At 40.2% G+C, this 12,505-nt stretch overlaps 1 long non-coding RNA gene across 1 annotated transcript; it reads right to left on the bottom strand.

The window, feature by feature from the left end:
- Positions 1–382: 382 nt before the first annotated feature.
- Positions 383–12,239, bottom strand: LOC114557808 (uncharacterized). Its single transcript, XR_003692842.1, has 4 exons — positions 12,116–12,239; positions 4,789–4,902; positions 1,656–3,176; positions 383–1,186 (listed from the first exon to the last, which is right to left on the bottom strand). It is a non-coding gene; the product is annotated as an uncharacterized LOC114557808 (long non-coding RNA).
- Between the last annotated feature and the right edge of the window lie 266 nt (positions 12,240–12,505).

The following is a 12,505-nucleotide window of genomic DNA, read 5'->3' as shown; positions in this document are numbered from 1 at the left end:
GAAGCAGCCTGTGGAGAGCCTTGAGGTGCAACTAGCAAAATTAGCTCCCTCGCTAATGCCACAGTTGTGGTTGAGACTTGGGCGGGTTGGTCTGTCAGCTAGCATTAAAGTAACCTTTCTGGTGTTTCCATTTGCTTCTCTAATGCCCTTGTTCTTGTCAAATGGACATAATCTAACTTGTCCTTATGTGGTTTAAACCACATGGTGATAAAACATTCCAGTTTTAAATTGACCAAAGAGGGGCCTCAAATGCTCATAGCCACAAGATTTCTTAACCCGGCCCTGACTATATATATATATGAATAAGGTGACTATGAACTAATTTGTGTGACTTTTTATCTTATGACAAGACAATAGTTCATAGTGATACACAGAGCAAATATTATATCTTAATGTCTTTATTGAACAAAAAAGCAGCAGCAAAACAAACACAATTAAATATGTTCACAGGTGGGAGGGAATGCCTTGTGAGGCTCAAACACTTCATCCCCAATGAAAAAATATTTCTTTATTATACAGCATGTCAAAAATAAGTCATATCTAACTTACAAGATTATACGTACAGGAGAAACACACTCATATACATACAGATTTATCATGTACAGTACACACAAGCTGAGCATCTTATATTTGTTCTTCTGAGAGATTGTGAAAATTAAAGTGACAGGCATCTGAGAATGAGCGTCAGTCGTGTTTCTGTCTCTTGTTCACACCTGCAACTTCCTAAAGGCCTTCACAAACATCTACGAAACCATCTCATTTACAGAACTTCACTTGGTTTCGACTGTTAAGGCCACCTGTGAGTGTAATTGTAAGCCTCTTGGTGAGAATTGGATAGGTGTTAAAACTAAAAACAGGGAATGGATCCCCCACTTCCATCCCAAAGAATGATCCTCCTCACCCACATTACCCACCAATGACCTTATCTCCATCCTTTTGTCTGTGTGGCTCAAAACCAGGCCGATTTTGGTGACGCATTACTGGTTAGCCAATGGGCCTTCGTTAAGGGTTGGGTTCTGAGCCTAGCATCACTGAGACGGCAAAGTGATTTTTGCCCAGTGATGTGCGATGGGGAGGAGCTAATGGCGTGAGCAGCGGGGCACGTGGCACCCAACGAGGTCTGAGCCTGTCACAGGGCATCACATCAGACAGGAAACAGGCATGCGCACTTTCTAAACTCCATGCCCTGCAAAAGAAAGGGAGGACGTGCAGAAAAGCAGTTACCAAACTCTCGCAAACCTGTCTTTTCTTCTTGTTACTCACTTACTAATGTGCCCTATGTTACTGAGGAAATAAGTGTATAAAACTTGAAGAATGTTCCATAAATACTCTTAAGGTGACAAAAATCACTGCCACTTAATAATCAACTCTTAATGTGGGGGACAGTTCTTGCCAGAAATACATCATTTGCCATACAGAGACATCACATTAAGGCTTGGTCACAAGCTAACCAACTGAAACGATGACGGATGTCTTCCAAAATCCTATTTGCTTGAGTTTTAGAACTTTATCATCTCATTACTTGCTTAAAAACGGTCTATATTATGTGGAGCATTTTGATTGCACCAATAAACATCAGTTGTCCCTTTGAATACCCCTTTTATCTAAATTATAAGTTTTCCTCCAAGCTCTAGTATAGAAGACAACATACTCACAGATAACTTAGATTAGATGATAGCATGTTTTCCTTACACCTTCATCTTCATTCCTCGCATGCCATTACTGCATGAGCTTCCTACTTCGACACTCAAAGCCATCTCTACACAACCACATTTTTGCAAAGTCACTATACAGTTGGGCTTGCGTGTGCAGAGAAGGCACACTAGCAGGTGATCTGAAAAAAGAAAAATCCTGACTTCCTGTTGCGTGCCGATCACACCACAGATTCTCAGACACAGGAAATACTGTAGCTCTGCAGCCTCTGGTGCCAACCAAGGAACCATTTAAACGCAACAACTTTGACTAATGGTTAGCGTTCAATATCACTAAATCCACTGTCCCATCTCGTTCAAAATATTCACAGCTTTATTAAATCATTACAAAGTAATACATTCATTTATCAATAACAACAAGACACTCATTAATTTTGCTTCGATTAAAAGTCTGCACACCCATGCAATGTTCAGTAAAGGTAAATGTTTGCATTAACATGTAGTAGATATTGCAGGGCAGGAAGGTTTCTTAACTAGGGTGCTTATATTAACAGGACTTCATGGATTTATGTTAAAACACAGGGGAAACACCATAAAGATAAGGTAGTCAGAAGTTTAAAGTCCCGTTGCAGATCTATTGCATTTATAAAAAAAAAAAAGTTTCTGCACTTTTGCGCAAATATCTTACTGAATCTCTGAGCTGACAGATACATTTCACAAGTATATTGACAGTTTGTTTATACAGCTGCTGGTCTGTTCACCAGCCTCTGTAAGGTTCTCCTGTGAAGGAAAAATACAGAAAACCTAAAAGAGTTTAGCCAACTTTTCATCCCCTTTAACCATGTTCTGGGACTGCCATCACTTCGTTACAAGGTACATCTCAATTACAGTCAGCTTTTCCCTTAAAAAGGCATTACTGTTCATATTTGTTAACCCTACATGGACAGGCTTTGAGCACTGGCAAAATTCACAGTATAAAGTAGTTTTTTGTAGCTCAGAACAGTATTGACAGCATCCTATAAGCATGTACCTTTGTAACGACTAATGGTCAGGCCCAATTGGCAGTCAGCTGGTTTTGAACACCCACCCAAACCAGTCTTTTCCACAACTCCATGTGAGCCATCCCCACAACCCCCCCTCAAGGTCCCGACAACAGAAAGTATAGAAAACACTTAGCAGCAGCCCTGAGGTCTGTGCGCATTGTGAGTGAGGGATCCCAGAAATTCAGAGTCCGAGTGTGAATATGACGGTGAGGTGAAAAAAAGTGCGGTCCTGGAAGACACTGCTGTGTCTCTGTATATATCCCCCCCATCTTCCACCTCCTTCACTTCTCATTGGTTCATCCATTAGCTCCACGATCGGAGTAGTCAAGTCCCTTCAGGGCGCAGGCTGGGACTGGACCTTCTCAGTCATCTGTTTGGCACTGTAGTAGGACAAACTCAGGCCCATGATGGCCAGCATCATGGCTATCTGGTTGACGGCACGGTCTTGTGGCTGCGTCTGCACCTCACCGGCTACTTGCCTCTGCAGAGACAAAAACAAACCGGACAAAAAGGTCAGAGGTCAGCCAACAGTGGCAACAATGAGTCTGAGCAGTCAAACCTGTAAAAAAAAAAAAAAAAAAAAAAAGCAAACATTCCAATAGCTGGTGTCATGAGAGGCTTCTCCCTTAAAATGCCAAACATCTGCAACTTTAGTTCCACAGCCCTCTGCCATGTGACCAAACCTTTGGCAAGTACAGTTATTAAACATTTAGGAGGGGGCTAGACTTTAGCACAGAGGGAACACAATGTTCTGTGCACAATGTAGAATATGAGGAGCAAATCATGCACCCAGATCAAACAGCTTGTATTGTATAGAATGACTGCCATCATGGATCATGTCCTACTGTGTGCGTTAAAATGTACAGCTCCTCCTTACACACACACACACACACACACACACACACACACACACACACACACACACACACACACACACACACACACACACACACACACACACACACACACACACACACACACACACACACACACACACACACACACACACACACACACACACACACACACACACACACACACACACACACAAAAACACGTTTTGAACACTTTGATGAGTTAATGAATATGGGTTCATTTTATAGATATTGTCAACAAGGAAACATTTCCAGCAAACTTATTCATACTTTTAACACTATTTTGCAGAAGTTTAGCAAATGATTATCGTCTGAGTCTAGATCTGATTTTGTCAGGAGGTATGACGGTGAAGAGCACAATGTGAAGCGCAAATGTACAACACACAAAGTGGAACTGGATGTTGAAATCTTGGGTGAACGGCTACCTTTCCTTGTATACAACATTTAAAATCAACTGTAAAAAGCTATAGCATTGTTGTGCCAATGTGTCAGTCTTTGCTCGGTTAGCAATTGTGGAAATTTGATTGTGGAAATGTTGTAGTGAAGCGCAAATTCATACGTCCAAGCATATGTTAAAATCTTTGTCAAATCAAAACAAAGAGCCATTTGTCTCTACGTGTGAAATTTTAATCCACTGTAAAAGTATTAGAATCCTCACTATAATTACTCGGCAATATCAAAGAAAAAATGTACTGTCTTGCCAACATGTCAAATCTTATGTAAGAGCCAGTCACTTTTCTCCGGTCTGTTAAGCTTTTGAGTCAGTGTAAAGCCATATGAGGGGACAGCCTGTCTGTGAATTACTGTTAATAAGTGAACAAAGGCTTTCCACAATGGTCGTGACATATGGAGGGTCACTACTGTTGACACCGATTACAATGACAGCAGAAGGGAACAAAAGAAATGGAGAGGAAATGATACCACAATGATTAGCGTCACCCCTAATTATACTGCCAATGAAAGCGAATTGTGGGTCACAGAACAGCAGTGGGCCCCTTGTATGAACGCAGCTCAGATTAGAACCAGTGTTAATGCCTATATACTGTAGGCAAAAAGATAAAGACAGACTGATTGACACGTTGACCGCTAAAATACAAATTTGCAAAAAGTGAAACTGAGGCCAGTGAAACTCTTGAGCGAGACTTTAAACCCCACATTACTCCTACAGATGGCTTGGTGGAGATTAGAGATTATGTGCCAGTATGAAGCTGCCCATACCTGGAGGAGGCGGAAGTATCCAGGTGTCAGCCTGCCCAGTCTGATGATCATGTCTGTTAATGTGGTGTGAGGTGGGTCGAAACGGAGGGAAGGGCTGGGGTGGCCTCTAAAGACCTGCAAAGAAAACGGAGAATTCATTAAGTAACTGCGCAGCAATCTGACAGAAAAATGCTAACCAGACAGCTGGAAAATTAAAATATCCACCAGAAGTGACTGGGAGTAGTGTCACCAAAACATGAAAAAATAAAAAAATGTAAATCTAGTATTCAGGCGTTGTTGCGTTACTAAGTTTTATAGAAGCATCAGATACAATCCATTTTCTTAGCCAAACTTTGAATGGAGTATTGCTGCCAAATGAGGAAGAGAACATTGCCATTGACGTGCAAATATAGGAAACCATCTGATCCATGCATGAGGAAGGAACATCTCTCGCCTGCAGCCATGGCACAAAACAACCCAATATGATCGCCATGCAGCGAAACCCAATATATAAAAGTGCTTATATAATTATCTTAGATCTGACCTACTTGGCTTTATATCCACCAGGAATGCCCCTTAAACCCCTCAGCTATTAAATTATCATGTTTGAACAAAAGCAACAGAGCCTCTATTCATGCTGCGCCATAAACAGCAGCAATGAAAAGGACAATTTCAGTCATTCACACATGGAAAATCCCATGTACATAATCTATGAAGAAAGTGGTGTTTTAGTATTGCTGCACATCAAATGTTAAGGGATAAAAAAAAAAAAAAAAAAAAAAAAGACCCCAAATAAGCCAATGGAGAAAGAAGCCAAGATTTAACATTTTCAAGCTGTACAAACTGGAACGCCTTCCCTGGTGCAAGGATGGGGATAAGGGTCATCTCAAAAAAGGCATCCCAGAAAGACCACATGAAGCAGATGAGGTGCATTATAAGAGACAACCTCCTAGGTTTTAGGTTTTTTAACAACCAGGGAAGTCACTTTCAGCTGGGATTGATAACCGCATTTGTGATCAAGGTTTAAGGGGAACGTGAGGAGGAGGATTGAGGATCAGGTAAAACGTGAAGCATTAATGTGCCAACCTGGTTGGAGTTACAACCCTTACCAGAAAAAGATAAATAATCCAAGCTTTCAAAGTGGCTCCTTATGAGAAAAGTTGGGTCTTATTCGTAAAAACCAAACAGGCTGGTATTCCTCACCTTGCAGAGACCCTCTGATGGCAAAAAAAGAAGCCACAAACTTACCAGCAGGACCTTCTACTTCCCAGCCACACTAAAAATCCTAACAGATGCCATTCAAAGTGATGAACTTGAACTACTGAGAGAGCTTCTCCGCTGTGCTCCGCCTTTTTATACAGACCCGCTCTCACCCAACCAGATCTGCGGGCTCCCCTTAAGCACACGCCCACTTTCAAACACACACATGTTGTCGAAAAGCATTACTCTCAACGGGTTGCTTTACCAAACACACCCCTTCCTGCCTCCTTCCAAAACAAGAATACCCCTTTGTGAACTGTCAGATATGATTTGCTCATATAGTCAACTCAAGCTAAATAGGAATAATGCAAACAAGCACGACAGTGTGTTCTTACAGCAGCGTGCATGTCAAAGTGTAGGGTTACATAACCAGCTTGATGTGGTCATTTAATCTCAAACTGGAGCAGAAATTAAATGCCACAGACCTCAGGACTGTCCACTATGAATGTGACAAACCTCCATCTTAGAAACATGGCACAATAAATTTCCTCTTTTAGAAACATTTTATTTGTGTTTTAATCAATTATGCTCCAATGACTGTGTGTCATATCGGTTTCCATTTCACTGAACAAATAATTGCAGTTACTCTCCATGGATCGTTAAAAGTGTGAGGCAAGCCAATGTTTACAATCACACAAATTTGAGTTTCCAGAGTTTCTGAACATCCATTTGGGTCTTTGTTTAGGTGCTGCTACATCACAAGGTGTTAACAGGATATTTGGGAATCTTACAGGGAAGCGCTCACACCTTGAACAAATACAATAATTTGTCTCAAAGCCAAAACATTAGCTCCAAAATTGACATCTCATCATCAACAGGGAGATATCTAGAGATTATAATTTGATTGTCTAGTAATCAAAAAACATAACGAGGTAAGGTCATTTTTTGGTGGTCTTTACAGCACTATGATTAAGAGATTAAGTCCAAACTTGGAATATGACTCTAAGCAAGTATACTATAAGCGGATATAAATAGCTTTTATACTTAGTAAACTTAAGTAAATAAGACATCGAGTCAAAGATTTAACCCAATCAAATTAGGATATTCTAATAGACGGGTGAGCATACGTATAGTAGGGTTGGGTGAGGTCTACAGAATTGGCATATTACAATGTTGGCTGCATGTCTCTCTCATGTAGGCTTCACGAGGTCTGTTGGGTCATTAAAAGAAACTGACACTGAAAAAGCTTTAAAAAAAAAAAAAAAAAAAAAAAAAAAAAAAAAGTGTATGTTTAAGTACATGGGAACAAGGTTGTTTTTTTTTTTAACCATAGTATCGAGAATCATGGTATTTTACTGGTATCGACTACTAAATTTCTAGGATTGTGACATCCCTAGTTGTAGGTCTTCTGTTGCTCTAGTTTTGCAAAGTTTTAAATAAAAATAACCTGGATGATGCCATTAAGATGGTCTCAACTACCTGTGTTACACACTGAAGGTGTGGGGTTCTGAAAGAAGTGGGCGTGTACCACTGTGGGCATGGTGGGCCTAAGAAAAGATGCTACTGAAGTGCATTATTGGAGGATCCAGCACTTTTGGAGCTTGACTCAAAGTCAGGACATCTTTGAATGCTACCTACAACTACAGTATACGAAAGTGCAATACTAAATCACTGCGAGTAAATGGTATATTGATAATGAAGTCCGCAGTGTGATACTTTGGATTTTCTACAATTCAATTTTCTTAATTTACCATTTTTGTCCATGTCAACAATGCTGGACATTATTAGTAAGAAAAAGAATAAAAGAGAGAAAAGTGTGCCCAGTTTATATTTCTAAATCTGACAGTGTTCTAAAATGTCCAAATATTGGGAACTTTATAATTGAATTATGAAACTGAGCTGGTCAGGTTAATATTTTGCATGATTTGTACTTGCATTTGTTGTGTAGAAGAAAATGAATTACCCAACAGTTTTAGTCTCATTTTATCCTAAAACCCTCTTTCCTGTTCACTGATTAAGTGCATATTATTTTACCTGATCAACAAACTTATAGTGATTTGATTAAGTCCGTCTGCCTTTTCTCTAGCTTAGTGTTCAAACAAAGCATTTTTACTTTGGTCACTGCGTGAGTGTTGTGTTTAGAGCCCAGGTTGGCACCAACAGAAGTTCACACCTTAACTAATCAAAGCACCTTTGATTAGTTAAAGCAGACAGTGTTGAGTCTATGCAAATCTACTCAGACAGACTTGGGAGTTGAATGTCTGCTCAGCTTTTGTTGATTCCGTTGTTTCCCGTCACCTCGTATAAAACTCTAGCCTGGTTGACACCAGACTTTGGTGGGGTAATGTTCATTCACAGCTCATTTCCAAAGGGGCGTCACCAACGGACGCCACTCAAATGCCTCTGGGCGCATTGGATAGTCCTTCAACCAATCAGACCAATGATCTGGGTGACGTAGCAGCGACAGCGGCATCAACGGGTTGCTGCACTTCGGTAGCCGTCATGTTGAATGTAAACAAAAAGCTGCTGCTCGCCGTCGTTGCGCTATGGTCATCGTGTAAAGCCCGCCTCAAAGGTTGTGATTGGTGCCTCGATTTGGAAAAAATTGAAAATGGGCTTGAAGGGGCTCTCGGCCATGCTGACTTGCAAAGCAAATCTCAAATTTGCCAGAAGTTCGTCAGGGTTTTCCCAGGCCAATAAAAGAATTCTACAGCGTCTGGTGAACTTTCTCCACTGCACAGTGAATAAAACTCACCTCAGCCAGTCACTGATTGGACCCGAGAGAACTTTTTCTTCCACAGTAGCATATCACACCAAGATGATCTTAATCTTCATGTGTATAAGGGTTGAGAATCACAGTCACCAGTCTGAATGCAACAAAAAACAACCTTACTGGAAGCTGAGTCAATGGGTCAGTGTTTAGGAGTGGTTAACTATATGTTTCGGCAGGAGTCCAGGGGAACAGCGGTGAACTGTTCAGGTTTACCTGAGGCCTGACATAAAAGCAGGAGGGTGTTTGCCCATGTTGTGACCACGTTTTAAAATACCAGCTGCAGACGGACGCAATGACTAACAGATTTTGGCAAAACTACTTCCTACTTATCTCAAATGAAAAAGGTTCTTCATTTTCAGTGAAGAAAGATGCAGTAAGGGCAGGACATTGTCTTTCCTTTTTATCAGGAGAGGCTGTGAAAACAAAGAGGGTTAGAGCCTGAATTAATTTACATAATCTCTCCCATGGATAGTATTTTTTTGTTTTGTTTTTAAACTGAAGGATCTCAATCAGCCTGCACCAGCCCCATAAACATGTACTGGGAACATTGTGTCCTTAAATACAAACAGCCAATGAAATATTAGCACTCCTTTTCTCCTCTCTTTGTCCCGCCTTCCCCTGTTACTTTCTAATCCCTCCGTAGCAGGGGCTCTCCTGCGAGTGAGCGTGGAACAACAGCCGCGTGGAAGATGGAGGCATCAGCAGCTGCAGCACAACTATCGACAAATTCTAAATCTCCAGCTGGGTCAGCAGCTCAGGATTACATCATCCATCAACCCGTCTAGTCATGCAATCGCTCCGCTTCACCGTCTGGGCTTCTGCCACAATCATGACTATGGCATGTACATGGCTGTTGCATGGTTTCTCTGTGTCACCACAGGGTGGTTTTTGCTGAGTTTATGTGCACAAGCTTTTGTGATGCGAAGTAGGGCTGGGCAATATATCGATATATTAGGCTAGATATCGTCTTTAACTCTTGGGTGGTCCTTCGGGTCCCCGGGACCTGTTCAGTTTGACGTTTTTGGATTGGCCTGGCTTTGAGCTTCGGGTCCCCCTGTACCTCGCGTACTATGTGATGTCATTCCCGTCAATGATCGAACGCTTTTGGACAAGCTAATACAAAATGTAAATATATTAACCAAGTCCCCATGACACGAAGGACAATTCAAGGGTTACATTTTGGATATCGTAATATCCTGATATGACACAAGTGTTGTCTTTTCCTGGTTTTAAAGGCTGCATTACAGTAGAGTGATGTAGTTTTCCAAACACACCAGACTGTTCTAGCTGTTCTGTTATTTGCCTTTACCCACACAGTCATTATATCCATATTACTGATGATTATTTATCAAAAATCTCATTGTGTGCATATTTTGTGAAAGCACCAATTGTCAACCCTACAATATCACCGCAATATCGATATCGAGGTATCTGGTCAAAAATATCGGGATATTTGATTTTCTCCATATCGCCCAGCTCTAACGCGAAGTTGTAACTAGCCTATGAGTTTTTGAATATTAAAACTTCAAAAACCCATCATCACAAAAACAATAGTGCACAACACTGCAAAAAAGAAATAACTTTAATACTTAGATTAAAAGATTGTGCTAAATTCCATAGATTTGCAACAAAATAATTAGGGCTGCAACTAAAGATTATTTTAATAACTATTTTGTATTATTTCTACAATTAAATCTTTTAGTCTATAAAATGTCAGAAGAAAAATTGCCAGCCTTAAGTTCCCAGAGCTCAATGTGACATCTCATTGCTTGCGTTTTCAGTGTATTTGCTAAAAGAAATAACCTAAACGATTAATCAAAATTGTTATTTTCTATTATCGACTAATCGTTTCTGCTCTAAAAATACACAAGACATGTTCCCATTGTGATGCAGCCAGCCATGTAAAAGGGCACCTTGGTGTTGAGTATTTAGTTAATCACAAGCTTCAGCGTGTGGCTGGAACAAACCAATATGGGTGTTTGGTGTACAAACTGCTTTCAGGTCAAAGTTTAAATGATCTTTTCCCTTCGCGGTGGATGTACTAGTGTTACATGGCCTCCATTTTGGGCCCCAGCTGTGAAGCCAACATGGCTGACCCACAGGCACAAATAAAAAGTTGAATTTGGGTGGGTAACAGATTGAAAAATGAAGCTTTGGCAGATAAATGAGCCAAATCTTAAGCTTGTTAATTAGCACCAAGCTAAACTGTTGGCCCACCTACTGTTAAAACCACACACACTAACTGACACAATAGTGTCAATCTAATCAAAGAGGGGAAAGTGTCCCAAAAGTACTAATGCCAAATTGTGATTTGCAGATGAAAACAGCTGACAGCAGTAGTAAAAAAACTAAAACTTAAAAAAAAAAAAAAAAAAAAAAAAAAAAAGCAGGAAGGTAAACATTCTTGGCTTAGAAATGCCTTCATATCCATTCAAAAGAGTCAAACATCTTCATCCAAACCAGATTAAAAATCCAAATGCAATCGACATTCAACTGTATTTTATCACTCAAAGCACCAACTGGCTGCACTTCTGAAAAAAAAAAACTCGTAATAGAAAGGAGAGGGGCAGTCGGTTATCCCAGTACCCTATCTATACTGCCAGGGTACAAAATGTACAGAGGACATGCCATGAGCACAGGGACTCCACATAAAAAGGTCAGATAAGCACCAACTGACTATACAGACGCACTGAATGCAAACACATCATTTTAGGGTGAGCCAAGCATCAGTGTTTTTTGGATTCAAATACGCAACAATATTTCCAGTTTTTTTTTCGGATGCAGTTGCAATCGTCACTGTAAAAGTTTACAATAAAACAATAGAATTGTTTCTTTATGGACATTTTAAAATCGTAGTATTGGTACCAAACGAACAACCACGCTGCTAAATAAAAAAAATAAAAATTGACATTTAAATCAAGAAAACAATAAATCTCCAGCACAATGCCTATCTTGATTTGGTCCCAGTTAGCTGCAAAATACGCCAAAATAACAACATCCTATGGTTTACTTTTGAAAATGTCAATTAATTCAACTCGTCCATTTATAGGAATACATGGCACATATACACAGCTCTAAATTTTAGGCGTGTGCCCTTTAAATTCTATATAGTTCCATAAGCCAAATGAGACGGCATTTTACTCATTTTGGACCAGAAACATCTCAATGCAACGTCTTGACGTCTGCAAGACCATTACAAAAAATATTCAAGTTTTAAATGAGAAGGTGAAGCGAACAAAGAAGCTGTATACAAATTCCATACAATAGGACACTTGTGTTGTAAAACCAGCTGTGGGCATTTGCTCTTCATGGGTTACTTCTTTTTTTGTTTATTTACATATCTTTTTGTAAAAGTACTAATTGAAAAGTGCTTACCTGCAGCTAAACCGGGTTTTAGGACGGTTTTGGGGTAGTTTAGCCGACGTAGGAGTGGATAGTACAGCGTGTTCAGTGTGTAAAGTCCTTATAGTGTAGGAGGCCGTGATATGTTCTATATGGACGGGGGTGGGGCACTCTGAGTCCTGCAGCACATACAAGGCATGTCAATGTGCATGAGAAACACATGTCCCCCACGACTGGGAGAAATGGGCCCGTCCACGTTATGTCCTCACGGATTTTTGACACACTGCTACATTTAGTCTTTCTCTTCTATAGTTTTTTTTGTTGTTGTCATATACCATTAAATATCAGCACATAGTAAATGTCACGTGCACACTATATAAATATGGCTTAAATTAAATGGCTAAAATGCATCTGTTTATTTAT

This window comes from Perca flavescens, chromosome 6, assembly GCF_004354835.1.
Source record: "Perca flavescens isolate YP-PL-M2 chromosome 6, PFLA_1.0, whole genome shotgun sequence".
NCBI classification, from domain to species: Eukaryota; Metazoa; Chordata; class Actinopteri; order Perciformes; family Percidae; genus Perca; species Perca flavescens.
The sequence above is the reverse complement of the archived record's forward strand: the minus strand, read 5'-3'. Positions and strand labels throughout refer to the sequence as shown.